This window comes from Equus przewalskii, chromosome 12 (assembly GCF_037783145.1).
Source record: "Equus przewalskii isolate Varuska chromosome 12, EquPr2, whole genome shotgun sequence".
NCBI classification, from domain to species: Eukaryota; Metazoa; Chordata; class Mammalia; order Perissodactyla; family Equidae; genus Equus; species Equus przewalskii.
In genome coordinates, this window is record NC_091842.1 from 19,744,157 (window position 1) to 19,758,539 (window position 14,383).

The 14,383-nt window shown below is 46.7% G+C and overlaps 1 long non-coding RNA gene across 2 annotated transcripts in view; it reads left to right on the forward strand.

Moving 5' to 3' along the window:
* The window catches only part of LOC139074880 (uncharacterized), a 25,760-nt gene extending 17,444 nt beyond the window's left edge, over positions 1-8,316 (forward strand). The window contains exon 2 of one of the 2 annotated variants that reach the window (XR_011524761.1): positions 8,107-8,316. This is a non-coding gene — a long non-coding RNA (uncharacterized lncRNA). The remainder of the gene's footprint in view (positions 1-8,106) is intronic. The other variant, XR_011524760.1, reaches the window with a different exon arrangement.
* The last annotated feature ends 6,067 nt before the right edge of the window (positions 8,317-14,383 follow it).

The window sequence follows — 14,383 nt, forward strand, 5'->3', positions numbered from 1 at the left end:
AACCACTCGGCCACGGGGCCAGCCCCAAAAGAACTCTCTTTAGTTCTTTCTCTCTCTCAGATCACTTGCTCTGGAGGAAGCCAGCTGACATGTCATATGTAGCCGTATGGAACCCTATGGAGAGAACCACATGGTAAGAAACTGAGGCCTCCTGCCAACAGCTGTGTGAGTGAGCTCGGAAACAGATCCTCCAGGCCCCGTCAAGCCTTCAAATGACTGCAGCCCTGGCCGTCACCTTGACTGCAACCTCATGACAAACCCTGAGCTACAACTACCCAGCTAAGCCTATCCCAAATTCCTGACCCACAAAACTGTGAGATGATAAATGTTTGTGGTTTAGGCCACTAAATTTTGGGGCAGTGTATTATCCACAGGTGGAATGACTGGAATGGAAAAGAAAGGAAGGGTTATAGAGTTATCTGGGAGAATCACTTATCTATGCTTATTAGAAATTATCTGTTCTCCCCCTTTGGAATGTAAGCTCCTTGAGGAGAGGATCTCTGCCTGTTGTTTTCCCTAGTGATTTATCTTAAGCTGCTAGTGTATGGCAAACTCTTTGGACTGGCAGGGAAAGCCATGAAAGAAGGGACTTAGATAACAGGACATTAGCTCTAATATGCCAGTAACAGGACTGAAGTGTTGTTGAATAGTCAATTAAAATGTCTAGAAAAAAATAAGTTCATGGCTCAACAACCATCTGAAACTATTCAGCAGCCAGTTAGATGTGTAGACCTGGAGGGAGATTTCTCAGCCTCAGCACTGTTAATATTTTGTGTTCGATCATTCTTGTGAAGAGCTGTCCTGTGCACTGTACATTGCTTAGTGGAAGAATCCCTAGCCTCTACCCACTAGATGTCAGTAGCACACACCCATCTCTTCTCTGTCCCCACTCCCCCTCCCTGCCTCTCCCCCTTGTGATAGCCAAAAAATGTCTCTAGATATTGCCAAATGTCCCCTGGGCGGGGGGGAGAGTAATCACCCACAGTTGAGAATCACTGGCCTAGAGGATATAATGACAATTGAAAGCAGGGGAAAGAAGTTGGATGCCTGAACCTTGGGGAAATGTACTTAAAAATGAGGGAGGTAGGGGCTGGCTGGTGGCACAATGGTTGGGTTCCCGCACTCCACTTTGGTGGCTCGGGGTTTGGCAGTTTAGATCCTGGGCACAGACCTGCACACTGCTCATCAAGCCATGCTGTGGCGGCATCCCACGTAGAGGAACTAGGACTTACAACTATGATGCACAGCTAGGTGCTGGGGCTTTGGAGAGAAAGGAAAAAAAAAAAAGGAAGATTGGCAACAGATGTTAGCCCAGGGCCAATCTTCCTCACCGAAAAAAAAAAAAGCATACCTTAAATGAGGTTAAAAAAAAATGAGGAAGGTAACAAAGAAAACAGAAGAGCCAAACAACAAAACCAAGAAAACGAAAAGGGATTCAGAAGCCAATGGAAGAAAGTGGCAGAGTGTTTTAATGAGGAGGTTGGCAGGACTTCGAGAGAATTATTTTAGTGGAATAGCAGGACAAAAGCTTGGTTGGAGTGTGCTTGTGTGTGCATGTGCACACATAATGTGTCCTAGGTGGGATAGGTGATGAAAATGCAGACTAGTAGCCAGTAACAGGAAAGCCATCAAGCAAACATGGAACAATAAGATCAAAGGTAGAGAGAAATAATCAAAAGAGAGGGAGAGGATGTAGGGAAAATGAGAAATGAGGGAGTGCTTGGGCAGTCCACTGCATTCTGCAGCCCTGGGGAGTCTTGGAAAGGACAAAGTATCAATTTTCCTCCTTCTCAAGAGGGAATGAGGTTGTTTGTTGAAGAAAAGAAGAAGGAGGGAGCAGAGCATTAACAAATTAAATTAGAAAAAACCATGAAATGGGATCTGGGACCCACCCTTGGCCTTTCCAGCCTAGTTTCAAGAGACTGGCTTACTGGGTTGGGATCCATAAGAATTTTCTCTGAATAGAAGGTGGAGACCATGCCATTCTTTTAGAACACACTAGACCACAGAAGGTTCTCGAAAGGACCCTCCTGTGCATTTCTATTACTCTCACCTGAGTTAATACCCCCATTTATTCTCATGTGGGTGAACTAAAGCAAAAGCCTCTTCTCATCTCCAGGTTCAATAACTTCCTTGCTCAAGAACATTTAATACCTCCCAGCTGTCTACAGTGTAAGGACCAAAATGCTGTTTAATTCTCAGGGAAAGAGAGGGAACTAACACTTATCAATGCCTACCATATGCTACGTGTATTAATTTCCCAGGGATGCCATAACAAAGGACCACAAACTGGGTGGCTTAAAATAGAAATTTATCCTCTCATAGTTCTGGAAGCTGGAAGTCCAAAGTCAAGGTGTCGGCAGGGCCATGTTCCCTCTGAGATCCTGAGTAAAATCCTTCCTCGCCTTTTCCTAGCTTCTGGTGGTAGCCAAAAATCCTTGACGTTTCTTGGTCTGCATCTGCATGTTTCTAATCTGTGGCTGGTGTTCTCTCTTCTTACAAGGACACCAGTTGTATGACATTAAGTCCCACCCTAATCCAGTGTGATCTTATCTTAACTCGATTACATCGGCGAAGATCCTGTTTCCAAATAAGGTCACAATCCGAGGTATTGGGAGACACAATTCAACACAAAACAGTGGTATTTAAGTTTCAAACAATTTTGCAAGGTAGAGACTATTGATGGGGATTTTTAGGCTGCTTAATTTTAAAATGGCTTATGATGAGGATTTTTAGGCTGGTTAGTTTTAAAACTACAGATGAGATTCAGGCTCCAAGGAGTGGAATTTGTTTGCCCCTTTGTTGGGAAACATTTACATTTCTAAGGGAAACCTCTATCTGTGAAGATGCCTCCCTCTCTGTGCCAGGAAGAGGGGGGGATGGTCTTATCTCTAGAGGCTCTTGGTCAATGCCAGAGGCAAGAACTTAAGTTGGTTGCTGTCTGGCAATCTCATGTAACTGGTTTAGGGTGGTGGCGTCTAACCTTTCTAACCTTTACTTAATCCGATTTGATTCTTGTCTAAAAGTCATGGGATCACCCAATGACCAGACCCCACCCGCACTGATACCATTTTAACTTTTTTTCATGTTCTTTCCTTTGTCTTGTAAAGAGATGAATCATATACCTATGCCTTATAAAATTAGCCCTAACCCTCAACTGGGGGCAGCAGCAGGAGCTCTGACTGCCCGTGGGTCCTGTCCCCACGCACCAGCTCTGCCTGCCCATGGGTCCTGTCCCCATGCCAGCGGGGGCAGCAGCAGCAGCTCTGCCTGCCCATGGGCTCTGTCCCCATGCCAGCGGGGGCAGCAGAAGCGGCAGCAGCAGGAGCTCTGACTGCCCGTGGGTCCTGTCCCCACGCACCAGCTCTGCCTGCCCATGGGTCCTGTCCCCATGCCAGCGGGGGCAGCAGCAGCGGCTCTGCCTGCCCATGGGTCCTGTCCCCATGCCAGCGAGGGCATCAGAAGCAGCGGCAGCAGAAGCTCTGACTGCCCATGGGTCCTGTCCCCATGCTATTCCACTATTCTCTAAATAAAAGAGCACTACTGCCAGATCTTGAGAGTCTAAGAAATCTTTCTTTCGACTCCTTGGCTCACCGACCCCGCATCACTATGATTAAACTGAGGCTCAGAGAGGGGCCGGCCCGGTAGCGCAGCAGTTAAGTGTGCACGTTCCACTTCCTCGGCCTGGGTTCCCAGCTTCGGATCCCGGGTGTGGACATGGCAACACTTGGCAAGCCATGCTGTGGTAGGCGTCTCACTTATAAGGTAGAGGAAGATGGGCACGATGTTAGCTCAGGGCCAGTCCTCCTCAGCAACGAGAGGAAGATTGGCAGCAGATGTTAGCTCAGGGCTAATCTTCCTCAAAAAACAAACAAAAAAACTGAGGCTCATAGCTATAAGGTGATTGGCTAAATGTCACAAAACTAATAAATAACAGAGTTGGGATGTCCCTACCCAGTCTATCGAGCTGCAAATATCGTGTTCATTTTATGTAGCACGAAATTACCCAAGCAGACATTTGCAAAACTGTCCCTCAAATGCTCTACACTAACGCCAAACTGATCTAATTATTACTGTGGTATATATCCTATGCTTTTCCGTCTTCTCATATGACATCATGATGTCTCCATCTGTCCAGATTCTCTCATCGTTGAAGGCCCAGCTTCAAGGCTCCTCCTTGAAGCCTTCTTCAGTCTCTTCTGATCATCTAGGGCATTTCTCACTGTCCCTTCTGATGCGGGGTCGGTGAGCCGAGGAGTCGAAAGAAAGATTTCTTAGACTCTTAAGATCTGGCAGTAGTGCTCTTTTATTTAGAGAATAGTGTAGCATGGGGACAGGACCCATGGGCAGTCAGAGCTTCCGCTGCTGCCGCTTCTGTTGCCCCTGCTGGCATGGGGACAGGGCCCATGGGCAGGCAGAGCAGCTGCTGCTGCCCCCGCTGGCATGGGGACAGGACCCATGGGCAGGCACAGCTGGTGCGTGGGGACAGGACCCACGGGCAGTCAGAGCTTCTGCTGCTGCCCCGAGTTGAGGGTTAGGGCTAAATTTAAGGCATAGGTATATGATTCATCTCTTTACAAGACAAAGGAAAGAACATGAAAAAAAAGTTAAAATGGTATCAGTGCAGGTGGGGTCTGGTCATTGAGTGATCCCATGACTTTTAGACAAGAATCAAATCGGATTAAGTAAAGGTTAGAAAGGTTAGACGCCACCGCCCTAAACCAGTTACATGAGATTGCCAGACAGCAACCAACTTAAGTTCTTCCCTTCGCCATTAAGAGCTTCTAGAGATAAGACCATTCCCCCTTCTTCCTGGCACAGAGAGGGAGGCATCTTCACAGATAGAGGTTTCCCTTAGAAATGTAAATGTTTCCCAACAAAGGGGCAAACAAATTCCACTCCTTGGAGCCTGAATCTCATCTGTAGTTTTAAAACTAACCAGCCTAAAAATCCTCATCATAAGCCATTTTAAAATTAAGCAGCCTAAAAATCCTCATCACCTTCTGCCCTGCAATTATCTGTGTTCCTTTCTAAAATGCTACTCACCTCAGAGGATTGGATGGAGGACAAATCAGACGACAGATGGGGAAATTTTGTAATATGTAGAGTGCTCCAAATTTTTAGTGAAGTTACAAAGAACTTTCATACATTTTAAAGCAGCTTTCTTGAGATAGAGGTCATAAGCCACCTATCTGAAGAGTACAATTCAAAGATTTTTTTGTATATGTATTAACATCACTACAATCTAATTTTAGAACATTTTCACCACCCCCAAAAGAAATTCCCTATCGTTAGCAGGCACTTCCTATTCCCCCCTCTCCTTGGCCCTTCTTCTACAGATTTGTTTATTCTGGACACTTCATACAAACCTTCACACATTTTTGACTTCCACAAGGACTTTTCATTGTACGAACTTTTCACAATGATCTTTGGGGATCAACACCCCTATTTTACAGGAGAAAACTGACAGTTGTCGACGATTTGTAAGTGCCAAACTCGCCCACGGATTTCGGACTCCGCCGCTACACAGTCTGGCCAAGACCTTCAGCTCTCGGGTGGGAAGTTCGACCTCCTCACTAGCGCAGGTGGAGTCCAGCCTGGGCTGGAGGGGCAACCCTGGACGCCAAGTACCGCAGGGAGAGCCTCTGGGTTCTACCCCCGCACTCTGGCAGCTGCATTGCAGCCGGCGCAGCCACAGGCTCAGTCTAGGGAGCCCTGCAGGCCCCTGAATGCGTCTTCCCGCTTCGGCTTTTCCTCTCCGCACGCAGGTCACACGCCCCACGAGGATCCCTAATGGCTCTACTGCAGGTTACTCCCACGCGAGCGCCATTCAAACTTCCCCTCCCTCCGAGGCCCAATCGCCGCGCGCCTCTGTAGGCGCGGACTGGAAACGCCCTATCAACCCGCGCGATCGGCGGGACCGGCCGAGCTCCCGGGGTCCCAGTGCCGCGTACCCTTGTACCCCGGGGCAGCGAAGAGCGTGGAGGCTGCACCATGCCTTATTTAGTATGGCTAACTTGACCTAACGAGGAAAGGTTATCACACTGCTTTGGGAGAAAAAGAGGTGAAGCTGGTGTCTCGCCAGGTTTTTTAAGGGACTTTCTCAGGATCCGGATCCAAAATGAGAGGTGCTCCAGGGGCTCCAAGTGAGGAGGATCTGGGCGGGAAGGAGACGTTCCAGACGGCTGACCTAGGCGGATGTGGGTCTAATACAGAGTCAGGAGAAGTCCTAGCCATTCCTTTTTTTTTTTTTTTCTTTAAGCTGCCATTATATTTTTAAAATGGAAAAAAAAAAAAACCAAAACCCAAAACACTGAACTATGCATTTAGCAAACTGATGCTTTTAACACAAAACTACACTGAAATATAATTGTGCTCTTCGCAAAATAATTATAAGAGAAAAATAATACATAAGGCCAAGGTAAGTTAAGGTCTAGTAATGGTCTTTGGGTCCAGACTACTTGTTTGAGAATAAAATCAAAAGTTTAAATTTGAGTTTCTTGAAAGTGAGGCATGGGACCAAAGACACTCTACCAGACCCCGGTCCCCGCCCAACCCCCCCCCCTCCCCCCGCCATGCTTCTGTGGCCCTAAACTTGTGTGTGGATCACAGAGGCAGCATATTCAGTACCCAGCAGTGGTTAAGTGCTTGGGGTCTGATGTCAGATTTGGATTCTGATCCTGACTCCATCCCTTACATGTGGTGTGGACGTGGGCAAATCACTTAATTTCTCTGAGCCTCAGTTTCCTTAACATTAAACAATTTTACTAACACCTGATAGAGGACACACAGGAGTTGTACCACCCCACCCCATTCCTTCCTCTGGAACTCCTGCACCACCTCTCACTCATTTCTTCTTCCGCAGGATCTGAGAGTACCTTTGTTTCTTGGATGGGACAAAAAGTTGAGGTCTGTGGTCTTCAGAAGCTGGGGATCCCAAAGAGAAGGCAGGTCAAGATGAGGGGACCAGTGTATGCCTGAAGTCAGACTTCTTGGAAGGGCCCAAGGGCCCATCACTCACAAAGACCTCCCTTTAAAGAACTATCTGATGCAATTTCAGTACCTTTTTTAGGTCAGTTCCATTTTCGCAGATTCCAAGTGGCACTAGGCTGCTTCTTGGTTTGGGGAATATAACAATAGGTTTCTAATAACAGCCCTTGACTACGCCTTCTTCACATATCCTTTCTCCAGTGAATAATATGGAGATAGAGGGTCATAATGTGGGAGTAAGGAAGAGAAATAAATTTTGTTCAGCACCTACTGAACCCAGGTCTTGAACCTCATTGTTTCTAAAGAAGACCTTTAATTACATTATCTCATCTAATCTTCACAACATTCCTAAGAGGAAAAAATGATTACCCCTGCTTAACAGGGAAGGAAGTTAAGGCGGAGAAGGTGAGTTCCACACTACTGAGGGGCAGAGGATCAGAGTCCTTTGTAAATGGGAATCCACAGGAAGCATGACCTCTTTGGAAAAGGGCCCGAAGATGACTTAAGCGTTGGAGCTCAGGGTACGTTTCCCTTGGTTGGAGTGGGAAGTTATGCGGGGTGAGTCGAGGTTCCTGATCGCTTCAAGGTTAAGGTCAGGATTAGTGTGCCACTTAGTAGAAAGGGGTTAGAATCTAGTGGGTTTTTTAGGTTTCCAGCTACACTTTTCTGAATACTCATGTGTTACTAACCTTGGGCCTTTAGAAATCTGAAATGTAAAGGATGTTGAAGTCGTTTCTCTACAGGCTGAGGATCTCAGGATCCTGGTTTTTCTTGAGCTGGTCCTAGGGAGTCCCTAGAGGGTTCCTGTTGTTGGAAAGGAGTATGGGGGGCAGGTCTGCCTTCGCAGGAGAGGACCACACCCTGACTGAGGCATTCTGTCAATGCCCATGGACAACATGGGCTCTTGGTGAGGGGTTAATGGTCCCAGGATTCTATAGGACTGTGAGCCAGTTATGGGGACTTGGGCACCTCTCTTAACCAACTATGCAGGGGAGCTCTGACACAAGTCTTTGAATTTTCCCACTACCTTCATCCTCACCCCTCCAAGAACAGTGGAAAGCCTCGTGGACCAAAACTGGTTACAGGCCAAATTTTGAGATTCTCTCTCTTTTCCAGCAGAATACAAGAAGGAGATGCAGAAGGAAGGGACTGAAAGCCGGGAAACCTCAGGAGATAGAGATACCAGTGCCAGAGCAGGTGCCTCACACTGAGGCTCAGGACCATGGCCTGCTACTCACAATGCCCTGACGCCTTTGAACCTGAGATGTCCATCCAAGTCTGTTTTAATCCCCCATTGCAAACCCTGGAATTAGATATTTTGTCTTTTTTGCCGCCTGCTTTTTCTCCCCTAATCCCCCCAGTTCATAGTTGTATATTTTAGTTGTGAGTCCTTCTAGTTGTGGCATATGGGATGCTCCGTCAGCGTGGCCTGATGAGCAATCCCATGTCCACGCCCAGGATCCAAACCAGCGAAACCCTGGACTGTCCAAGCGGAGCACACGAACTTAACTACTCGGCCACGGGGCCCGCCCCCAGATATTTTGTCTTGACTGTAGCTGGACCTTCTGCAAACTCTCTACCTTGACTTGCACCCAAGGTGCATGGCCTTGCCTCTTCCCTGAGTGTGGCTGTTCTTCTGTAGGGCCTAGGGGCTAATTAGCCACAGAAGCAGTACCCAGAAATGTCTCACTACTCGTGCAGGAAGTGCAGGGCCCTTTTCAGCTTTCACAAGGACATCACCTGAATGAGTGAGTGAGAAGTGGCCTCATACTTTTCCCAAAGGCCTGAAGTATTTTTCTGGCTACTAGCTTTGATTAAGCATCAGCAGAACCATGCTCTGGTTGTAGAAGAAAATCCAGATACATCTTAAGAAGTAGCCAAAAGATTTGGGGTCTCAGTTCTTAGATCCAGATGCACTGAGAATGTTAAGCATTACCCAGAAATCTTTCAGAAGTCTAGGGTAGTCAGCCTGGGAGAGTGAGCGGGGCACCAGGGACATGGGAGTGGGAGATACCTGAATAGCCAAGGAATGGGACCCTGAAGAAGAAGGGGCAAAGACCATAACCCCAACCTTCAAGGCTTCTTCAAGAATAAAAATTATATACTTATGGCATTTCTCACAGCTTCACGACAGTAGAAGGTGCTAATGAACATCTCTCTTGTTGACCAAATTCCATCTCCCTCAGAAAATAACTCCCTTACATTAACTGCCTACCAGATGCCCCACAGTATACACAGTTAATGCATTTAAACCTCAGTGACATGTTTGTCAGGTAGACATTATGACCCCAACTTTAGAGATGAAGAAACCTACACTGGCAAGGTGAACTTGCTTACATTACACAGTTGCCAAGAGGTGGAGCCAAGGCTCAAGACAGGTTCCCCTGACTCCAAGGCTGGAGCTCTTTTAGCTGAATTATGCGCCTCTCACAGGCCCTGTGTCTCCTATCTGTAAGGAAAGTGAATTATAGACTGAGGGTCCAATGCGAACCTCTGAAATTAGAAAGACCATCTCTTTCTTGGATGGGGGTGGGGCACAGGGGAAAGAGGAAAAGCAAGAAACAGTTTTTTCATAACTTTGATATTTTTGAACGATTACTGTGCTGAGGAGTAGCTGTGTAGCACGGTAGTTAGGGTACGTGGGCTTCAAAGTTGGCTACATTGGATTCTATTGCTGGCTTCTTCATTTAGCAATGTTACAGTGGAGAGTTTCTTACTGGACTGAGCTTGAGCACCCCCATTCAGAAAGTGAGATGATCAGCCTGATGAGGTTGTTTCAAAGATTAAATGAGATAATGTATTTGAATATTTTGCACAGTTCCTGCCACATTGTGTGGGTTGTTGTTTTTATTACACTACAGTTATTAGATGCTTAGGAGCAACAAAGAATAAAATTCTGACTTTGCCCACTCAGCCTTCCAAACGCTGGAGAAAAGGAAAGAGTACTTTTGTAAGTCACTGAAGTCCAGCTTGTGGCCAGGGACTTATGCTCCAGGAGTGTGTGTGAACTGTTCAAGGGCTGAGCTGGCTCAGAAGGGAAAGCCCTAGTGATTAGGTCAATGGAAGAGCACTGGACTTGCAGCCAGATAGGCCTGGGTACCAGTCACCTGGTATCAATGTTCTTATTCTTTTTTTTTTTTTTTTAAAGATTGACACCTGAGCTAACAACTTTGCCAATCTTCTTTTTTTTTCCTTTTTCTTTTTTTCTGCCCCCAAATCCCCCAAGTACATAGTTGTATATTTTAGTTGTGGGTCCTTCTAGTTGTGGCATGTGGGACACCGCCTCAACGTGGCCTAATGAGCAGCGCCATGTGTACGCCCAGGATCCGAACCAGGGAAACCCTGGACCACAAGCAGAATGTGTGAACTTAACCACTCGGCCACAGGGCCGGCCCCTCAATGTTCTTATTCTTAAATAGGGACTACACTTCCTACCCTCACATGGAGCGTTCATCTAGGGTTAGATGATTCAAGAGAAGGCTGTTGTGCACCTGGGGCAATGTAGAAATTCCATAAACGTCCTCAGCTCCCTAGAATTGGCTACTCTCAGGACAGGAACCCAGTTCATGTTGTGGCCAGGATGCCCTCTCTGACGCCTTATGGGTGAGGGGAACAGAAAGAGCCGAGATAGAATCGCGCAGAGGTCGCTGACCAATGCCAGTCACCACACTGTAACCTCCTCGGGATGCCCGATCTGTGCGTGCGCGCGATCCCGGCCTTCTTCAGGCGTTACCTAGCAACAGCGTCTTAGAGTCTGGCCCAAGAGGCCAATCAAGGCGGACCTAGTTATTTCAGTGATGGGAGCAGTCCAATCACTGGGTGCTGTCAGAAGCCACATCCTCAAGCCAATCTCCGCAAGCACCAAGGAGGGGTTAGGAACTCTAAGAGCTAGAGCTGAGTATTCGGAGCTAACTCTTCTTTGTTAAGAGCAACTGGAGGGAACAAATGACAAGCTTCCGACTGCATCTGAATAACAGTTGCGAAGGCAAGTCGCCGCCGTATTCCCTTAGGGCATTTTCTTGTACCATTGCCCAACTCTAAGTACCAGAGTGACCCACGACGCCGTGATTCCTCTGTTCCGGCCGCAGCTTGGCCCCACACGAAGCCACATCGGGGTAGGCTCTTCTCAGCCAGAAAAGACAGCGGCCCTGGGTTGGAGCACCCAACCAGTGCGGACACTGGAAGAGTCCACAGTGCCGCCCCCAGCCCAGAGCCTGGACCCGAACTACGGAGGCTGAGGGTTGGGAAGCGTCAGGGCTGTGGCTGGGTGTTTCTTCCTGGGGGTGTGGTGAAGCCTGAGGCGCAGAGGGCCCAGTACGGTCGGGATGCCAGAGACCTACGGCCACCTGGGGGCACTCGGAGTCTCCTCTGTCTGCCTGCACCTTTTTTTTTTCCCTTGAAGATTCGCCCTGAGCTAACATCTGTCTGTTGCCAATCCTCCTGTGTTTGCTTGAGGAAGACTGTCGCTGAGCTAACATCTGTGCCAATCTATTTTTTTGTGTATTGGACACTGCCACAGCATAGCTTGATGAGTGGTGTGTAGGTCTGCCCCTAGGATCTACCAGGAACCTGGGCAGCCCAAGGGGAGCACCCGAACTTAACCACTATGCCACCAGGCAGGCCCTGCCCCCACCTTTTTTCTTTTTCTTCTCCTCAAAGCCCCCAGTGCATAGTTGTATATTCTAGTTGTAGGTCCTTCTAGTACTTTTTTTTTTTAATTAATTTTTTCCCTTTTTCTCCCCAAAGCCCCCCGGTACATAGTTGTATATTCTTCGTTGTGGGTCTTTCTAGTTGTGGTATGTGTGACGCTGCCTCAGTGTGGTCTGATGAGCAGTGCCATGTCCACGCCCAGGATTCGAACCAGCTAAACACTGGGCCGCCTGCAGCAGAGCACGTGAACTTAACCACTTGGCCACGGGGCCAGCCCCCCTTCTAGTACTTCTATGTGGGACACCGCCTCAGCATGGTCTGATGAGCAGTGCCATGTCTGCGCCCAGGACCTGAACCAGCAAAGCCCTGGGCTGCTAAAGCGGAGGGCTCAGACTTAACCACTCCGCCTCGGGGTAGCCCCCCACCCTTTTTTTAATATGAGCCACTGCCACAGCGTGGCAGGTAACAGACGAGCGGTGTAGGTCTGCACCCAGGAACTGAAGCCAGGCTGATGAAGTGGAAAGCTCCAAATTTAATCATTAGGCCACTGGGGCTGGCCCAGCTCTGCCCATTTTTGCCCACTCGTTTATTCTCTTGTTCACAACGTACCTAAATCAGTTCTTGGGTGAGAGCTATAGACGTGGACACTACCCAGAGAGCACAAAATACCTGGAGGGGATGGGGAATGGAGGGGGTAAAGTGGCAGGTGTCGGGCTGAGGCTTGAGGAGGGACAGTCTTAGAATGCCCCCTGGAAGCCTTGTTTTTTGTTTGTTTGGTGGTTTTTAAGTTATTACCCTGACTATCTTTCCATGTCTATAACTACAACATCGTTTTTTAAAAATAGCTTTATTGATATATTATTTACATACTATATAATTCACCCATTTAAAGTGTACAATTCAATGGTTTTTAGTATATTCAGAGTTATGAAACCATCACCACAATCAATTTAGCACATTTTCATCACCCCAGAAAGAAATCCCTTAGCCATCACTCCCCCATTCTCCCCTCCTCCAGCCCCTGGCAGCCACTAATTTACTTTCTGTCTCCATAGATTTGCCTATTCTGGACATTTCATATAAATGGAATCATAAGATATGTGGTCTTTTTTATCCACCTCCTTTCAATTGGCATAATGTTTTAAGGTTCAACCATGTCATAGCACAAATCATTATTTAAACTTATTTTTTAAAGTAGTATAGGGTTCATAGAAAACTTGTGCTGAAAGTACAGAGAGCTTGCGTGTCCCTCTGCCCCCACACATAACAGCCTCCCCCATTAACAACATCCCCCTACAGAGTTGTACATTCTGTGAGTTTTCATAAATATATAATGACATGTATCCACCATTATAGTATCATACACAATAGTTTCACTACCCTAAAAATCCCCTGTACTCTATCTATTTATCCCTCCTCCAAACCCCTGACAACCACAAATCTTTTTACTGTCTCTATGGTTTTGCCTTTGCCAGAATGGCATATGGTTGGAATCATACAGTATATAGCCCTTTCAGATTGGCTTCTTTCACTTAGTAAAATGCATTTAAGGTTTCTATATGTCTTTGCATGACTTGATAAGCCATTTCTTTGCTTTGCTGAGGAAGATTTGCCCCGAGGTGACATCTGTTGCCAATCTTCCTCTTTGTCTTTTTTCCCTAATTGAGATCATAATAGTTTATGACAATCTTCTTCTTTTTTGCTTGGGTGCCATGTCCGCACCCAGGATTCGAACTGACGAAACACTGGGCTGCCTGCAGCAGAGCACACAAACTTAACTACTCGGCCACGGGGCCGGCCCCGAGGACGTCCCCTTCTATTCCTAATTGTTGAGTATTTTTATCATGAAGGGGTGTTGGACTTTGTCAAGTGCTTTTCCCATGTCTGTTTAAGATTATCATATGGGTTTTGTCTTTATTCTGTTGATATATGCTGTATTACATTAATTGATTTTCAGATGTTAAACTAACCCTGCATTCCTGAGATAAATCCTGTCTGATCACGGTGTACAAAATCCTTTTTATAGGTTGCTGGACTTGGTCTGCTAGTGTATTTTGTTAAGTATTTATTTATTTATTTATTTATTTAAAGATTGGCACCTGGGCTAACAACTGTTGCCAATCTTTTTTTTTTTTTCTGCTTTTATCTCCCCAAACCCGCCCTGTACACAGTTGTATATCTCAGTTGCACGTCCTTCTAGTTGTGGGATGTGGGACGCCGCCTCAACGTGGCCTAACAAGCAGTGCCATGTCCGCGCCCAGGATCTGAACCCTGGGCCACCGCAGCGGAGCGCGGGAACTTAACCACTCGGCCACGGAGCCAGCCCCTAAGTATTTATTTTTATAAGTGGTAAAATACACACAACATAAAATTCACCATCTTAACCACTTTTTAATGTACAGTTCAGTAGGCTTAAGTATACTCATTTTGTTTTGCAACCAATCTCCAGAATTTTTGTATCTTGCAAAACTGAAACTCTATACTCATTAAACAACTCCCCATTTTACTCTCTCCTCAGCCCATGGAAATCACCCAAACACCATTCTACTTTCTGTTTCTATGAATTTGGCTTCTTTACATACCTCATATGAATAGAATCATACAGTATTTGTCTTTTTGCTGGCTTATTTCACTTAGTATGATGTCCTCAAGTTTCATTCAAGTTGTAGCAGGTGTCAGAATTTCCTTCCTTTTTAAGGCTGGATATTACTCCATTGTATGTCTATACCACATTTTGTTTATC